Source organism: Thalia democratica, chromosome 5 (assembly GCF_965202585.1).
Source record: "Thalia democratica chromosome 5, ktThaDemo2.hap1.1, whole genome shotgun sequence".
Taxonomy (NCBI): domain Eukaryota; kingdom Metazoa; phylum Chordata; class Thaliacea; order Salpida; family Salpidae; genus Thalia; species Thalia democratica.
This window is the reverse complement of record NC_139169.1, coordinates 76211094-76217712: the sequence shown is the minus strand read 5'-3', so window position 1 is coordinate 76217712 and position 6619 is coordinate 76211094.

The following is a 6619-nucleotide window of genomic DNA, read 5'->3' as shown; positions in this document are numbered from 1 at the left end:
TTCTGAATGTATAACACAATAATTTAATATTTTTTTATGATTTTGATGTAATGTTGTTTCATGACCTTTTGTTAAAAAAATTATATAACTAATGCCTAAAGATTAGAATCTATTAAACCTAAAAAGATTAAAAAACAAAGTTGAGTAGAAAAGTTGAAAGCTTTAAAAAACTTTTTTTTTACAAGAAGATTTTTTTAAACAGTATAACTTTTTTAACTTTCATATAAATAAGTTTGACTTGATTTTATTTGTATTTTTTATCGATTACAAACTAGTTTTTTATCCTTAACAGTTTTGCAATGTTTGGTGCACTATTTAGTTTATCTCTTTACTTTTTTATAAACTGTTACTTTTAACTATTTATTGTATGTTATCTGTAAAACCATGCAAAATTGAGAATTCTAATTATAGTTGTAGTTTTATGCTTAAGTCGGTAATTTACATACTTTTTGATGTTACAAGACCGCAAGAAACTAAAAACGTCCCACAAGGATTAGTGGTAGAAAACATTTATTGTTGCTGTTATGCGTAACTAATATAAAAAGTCTGCATATTCGGATGTATTTTTTTCAAAGTAAACTTTTTATTGCTTATTTTACGTATACTTAAATAGTATAAATAATTTTTTATAATTTAAAACGTTCAAAACACATACTGTAAGATAAGTTAATGAAGGAAAACTATATTTAGATTTTATCAGTAAAGAATACTATTTTTTTTGTCTGAAAAAAAAAACCTTTAGACATGATAAAAATAACTTTTATGTTATTACTAATTGTTATATGCTGTTAAATAAATTAATACCGTTTTCATCGTATTTAAAAATATAGAAATTAAACCAAATACATATATTAGGAATGCAGCACATAATATGCCATAATTCAGTAAACCTAAACTAAATGCAAAATTATAATACGACAAAAGTAATCAAATTTAAAACTGTTCAACTTCTACATATATTAAAAACAATATCACAGCTTGATTCAAAACTTTCAATTTTAACTTTATGAGTTGCTTATTTTAAAATGTTTTGTAATTTTTTTTTGTTATTTTATTTTTAACTTTTTTTTAAAATGTGTTTAATCTTAGCAGCACGCTAAAGCATTATATTACCACAAGTTATCTACAGTTTCTACTTTTTTCTTACATCAAATGCAACTTTCAGATTAAAGAGTAATAATGTAAAAAAGGAAACTAAATATGTAAATCAGCTGATAAGCATTTTATCAAAAATACACTGGTCAAAAACTTCTTATAAGCAATTTTTTTTTTTGAAAAATGTTTACTTATAGCACTTTAGAATTGTTGCTATCTGTGCTATGTAAAAAGATTTAAAATAAACATTCTATATACTAGATTTAATACTCCTTCTGTTTGAAATTTATTTTTTTATAGAATGAAGGCGAATCATATCAAAAATTTTAATAATTATATCTTTTAGGAGATAATATTTTATTTTTCATAGCTTTATAATCAAATCTTTAAGCGTACACATAAAAGATATTTCACTTTTTTATAGTAGGATTTCAGTGAAATTGTTTTTAATAACGTTGTTCAGTTTATCTAAAAGTCAAAAGCACGTTTAGATTTGTATTGTTAAAATTACCTAACTGTAAATAATTGTCATTGTACAGACCTTTTAAACTAAAACAAAAGTTTATTTTGTTTATTTTTAGTCTTTGTAAAAACAAGTCGTTAAAAAAATTTTGTTTTCAATTTATAAAATAACATTGTATTAATTTAATTTTTAAAAGTAGTTATTTAATCTAATTCAGTTTCAAATTTAGTTATCGTACTAAGCAACATACTTAATTTACAAAGTTAATTAAGTTGACCTAGTCAAGTACGTGTGTATTATTTTTAACTTATTTGTCTTAAAACTTAGTATTTAAAGAGTATGTTTATTCTTTTTTTAGAAACTTTAACAAGTTTAAAATTTACAAAAGCAATAAAACCATTATTGCATCTTAGGTCTTCAAGTTTAACCTTAAAAACATTCCCTTGACAAAAGTGAAGAGCTTGAATTTATTGAATTAAATGCCAGAGTGAGTTTGAAATTTTCCAGTTTTGTCCAATTAAGCTTTTAGACTGAAACCGTTTTTCAAAAAACACATTTTAAACGCAAAAACAAATCATGACTAAACTCATTAAAAGTTTCAAGTTAAACAAAACAAACTCGCGGTAGAACATATGCTCTAAAACATAAACAAACTTGTGAAACATATGCTTGTAATTACTTGCTTTGTAGTGAAGTTTTCTAGTTCATTTTAAAAGAAATAGTTTCTTTGTTTTTCGATTAAGTTATATAAAGTAAAGATTATGAGTTAGAGTAAGTTTTAGATGAGCTTTAAACTTAACAAAGTGTTTATGTCTTAAAATAGGTCTTTTTTGTCTATATCGCTGTTGAATAAGGTGTTAAAAAATTGATAAAGTTTTTTTTTTTTAAATTGAGATTTGTTTGTTTGTTAGAACTGCTTTGATGAGCTTTGAAACAGTATCTAAAAAACGTAATATTCTTACTACTTATTGTAAGCAACTAATAATGGTAAGGTAAGTATTTTTTTAATAGATTAAGTTAAACATTTAGAAGATGTTTGTTTAATAGAATGAGTTGCTTTTACTATATTTAAAAGTTACTCTTTGCTAAAATGTTTGTCTCAAAAACAAATACTAAAAATTAATTTTAAGAAGCTTATTTAAAAATGCATTAGGATATAATTATTTTTTTTATTAAAAGTATACTAGCTTAGTATTTTTGACAATGTTGTACCTATAGAATTTTGGAGTTAAATGTTTAAAAACATTTATTTAACTGTAACTATAACACAAATAAAATACATTCAAAACATTATTGTGTTGTTTAAGAAATTTTAACAAAATACAAAGGTTTGGAAAGGTTTTGCTTTAAAAATTAAGAAGTAAAAGTTTAAAAACAAAAGCAACTTCTATAGTCTAAATTTTAGCGCTTTAATATTTTACTAAAAATATTGTGCTCATTTTTGATAAAATTATATAAGTTTCCCGCGTCTGGTAATATTATACATAAAAAATTCCGAGCGAAAAGTTTAAAAACAAAAATCAACTCTAATAATTTTAATTGGAACACCATTATTTTTTCAAAAACGCATTTAAAGCATTATTGTATTTATTTGAGAATGTTTTAAAACTTCAAAGATTATCCTTGTAGGTTTCAGAACAACAAACCGCTTTTGCAATTCAAACTTTAACAGATTAGTAAAACGCCTCAAAAGCGCATCAAAAATATTATTGTTTTGTTTTAAAAACAACTTCCACAGTTTTAACTTCGACGCCTCGAAAACGCATTAAAAATATTATTTATATTTTTGAAAGGTTAAAGTGTTTTCTCAAAATTATTTATTACTAAAATTTTCAGAACTAAAATTAAACAGACAAAAATATTTGTATAATTTAAACTTTAATGCCTCGAAAACGCATTAAAAATATTATTGTTTGGTTTTAAAAACAACTTCCACAATTTAAACTTTAAAAACCGTTTTGCAACAACTTTCGCTCAACCGTCAGTTATTGTGCTGCGAGAAGAAAAGTTCGGCATGAAAAATTCATGAACGGCACTCAATAGAGTTTGCAGCCCAGCAGTTAGAACAGAGTTTCAAGCTTTTTCACGGTAAAATGTTTTCTGCCGCACCGTTTAACTTGAAATAGCGAAACAGTTTTATGTTTAAACAAGTTTGAAAAGTTTTTTTTTATCTTGGAAGTTTGTAAGAAGGTTTTGTTTACTTTTGTGCGTGAAACATATGTTCTTTTGTTATCAGTTACAAATCAATACGTCAGTCTTTGTTAGTTTTTGCGTTATTCTGAATTTTTTTGGTCAGTACTGACCATGTTGATGTTTGGATACGAAAACTAATAAAAAACAAGATTTATTTTTAATTTATTTATTAAAAAAGTAAATACTGATGGATTAAGTTATTGCACACTTTTCGTCGCCCGAGGGAATTAATACATTTGGCTACCGTCAAAAAGCGATTTAATACATTTTTTTTCTAATTTTTTCCGAAGCTTTTTTTTCTGTTTTTTTTTTTACTTTCCAGCTCGTGTGAGCTTACTGTAGCGAAGGCTAGCAACAATTTCAAGGTTGTTTGTTCAGGGCGGCATTGTGACCTCACATTAAGAAGTGAGTTGAGAAGGAAAAAGTGAAAAAAACAAACGCAAGACCTTGACGTTGAACATTCACATTACTGGAATTAGATGAGCTTTTTTTACTCTCAAGTGTTATGTTTAATAAAACAAATATATATATATATATATATATGTGTTAGTTATTTTTCAAGTGTGTTGTAAGGTTTTGTTTAGTTTACAAACAGCATATATTTTTAACCTATATTTGAACTTTTTATAAAGAATTACAAAAATAGACGAGAATTTTTGTTATCTCAAATATTGTAGTTTTAAAATCAGATACACTTTAATTGTTTCTTATTTAAGCTGTCATTTAAGCTTTTGTTTAATTTTACATGAACATCTTTTATCAGTGTTTGAAGTTAAATATCGTACTAAATTTAATTAATTGCTTTGGAAATAAACTTATTTAAGATGCTGCGTTTTTTGTGGTAGATTTTTCAACTTTAAAGTAATTTATCTAAAGTTAAAAAAAAATGAAAAGATTGTTTTGTTAGTATTTTAGTTGCTATATTAAGCAAACAGCAGATGTCAATTTTCCCAGCTAACAGAAGGTTCAGTTTTCATTGTGCTAAATTTTCATTTATTGGAAAACATTTATCACATATTCGTTGTTAGTACTTTTTTTTGTTTGTGTTGCTGAAAATTAAGTAAAAAAAAGTTTTAGAATTACATTATCTACAGTTTAGAATACTTATGTATAAAGTAATTTTTGTTTATAATCTAAAACCTATGTTAAGCAACAAGTTAATACATTTCATAAAGTGCCTTAAAAAAGCTTATTCTTAATTTTTAAACTTACAAATTTGTTTGTAATTTGAGCTATTTATTACAACTTACACAAACACAAGTAGTCAATGTTATATATATTTATATATAAAAAAAGAATAATAGTTTTTTTCACATGTTTTAAACTTTTTTTTGGAATTATCTAAATTTAAAAAGCTAAACACTCTTGATTGCTGATAAAGTTTTCTTCAAATGCGTGTTTTTATTTAAAATAAATGAGAAAAAAAGAATGTTCTTATGTTTTGTTTTAGAAATTAATTTATAAGTGATTTTACTGCAAGTCAAATTGTTTCTGCAAACTTATAAACTAAATTTTATGTCGCTAAAATAAAATAACACAAGTTTAAACGACTCATTTGTAAACACTATTTTTTTACTAATATGAATTTCCAAGGTATAATACATGTCTTTTCTATAGCTTTTTCTGTTTGTTTAAACCGATAACAGAAAAAATATATATCCTTAAAGCAAAATAACTTATAAAAAATCATTGAGATATACATAGTTTACTAGATACGTTTATCTAAAATGTTAAGCAAGCATATTTGTTTACTGTAATAAACCGACCTCAGTCATTTTATACATTTATAACATTAAAGATCAGATTAAAACTGAAATTTTTTTAAATGTTAAAAACTAATGAAAAAGCCTATACAAAAAAGTATTAAATAAATAAAATAAAATACTTTATCGAAGCAACTTACATTGTTAATATTTCAACTATAGAAACAAGTAGTAATCTATATATGAATTTAATTTAGGAAGCGGTATTTCAGCACACCTAAAAGGTATTTCGGAAGTCTAACGCATTAAAAGCTTCCAAAAAAAAAACCGACATCACCAACAGAGAAGCGAAAACCTGCATGACGAAAAAAAACTGGAATAGGAAAGGAGTTTGGAAAAGGACTTTTGTGAAACAGGCTCTTTCGTTTTCCAATGGAAAACTATTGATTAGTCTTTTTTCTGTGCGCGCTGGATTGAAAAAAATCGATGAGACCTGAGCTCACTCACAGCACAGAATTGGAAAAACGTCTGTGATTGCTGAGCACACAGAGGGAGAGACGTTTAAATTGGAATGCGTTTTAAATTCAACCGCGCTGCCTGTCGAACCGATATAGAGTTTGATTTGCGTTCTGTGTTTAGAGTTTAATTTGTTTTTGTTTGAATGTCGCGCTGGTATTTGTGCGTCGGGAGGGATCAGCTAATTGAAAATGCTTTTTGTTTGTTTTTGCTCAGTTTGAAACGTAATAGTTGTGTTAGGAAATAAAATCCAGACATTAATGGTACAGATTTGTTTTTGTTTGAAATGCTCAGAAATTGATTAGTTAAAGTGCTTTTGTTGTTCAATAGGTAACTTTTTTTGTAATTATTTCGCAAAAAGAAATCTCTAGTTTTTTATTTGTTTTGCTGGATTTAAATGATTTATCTAAGTAGATAAGACATCGAATAAAAAATATTTTATAATTTTTAGAGTTAAAAACTATTTATTACTAATACCGTCATGTTTACTAAATTACTCTATTACTAAATAATATACATTATTTAAACCATTTGTAGTTTATAAAAGCATTGCTATAAATAAATGCATTGCTAATTAAAGTAAAATAGCTTCTATTTTACTTTAAAACGGTGGTTAAATTAAAAGCTTAGTAATTTATTAAACTTTTTA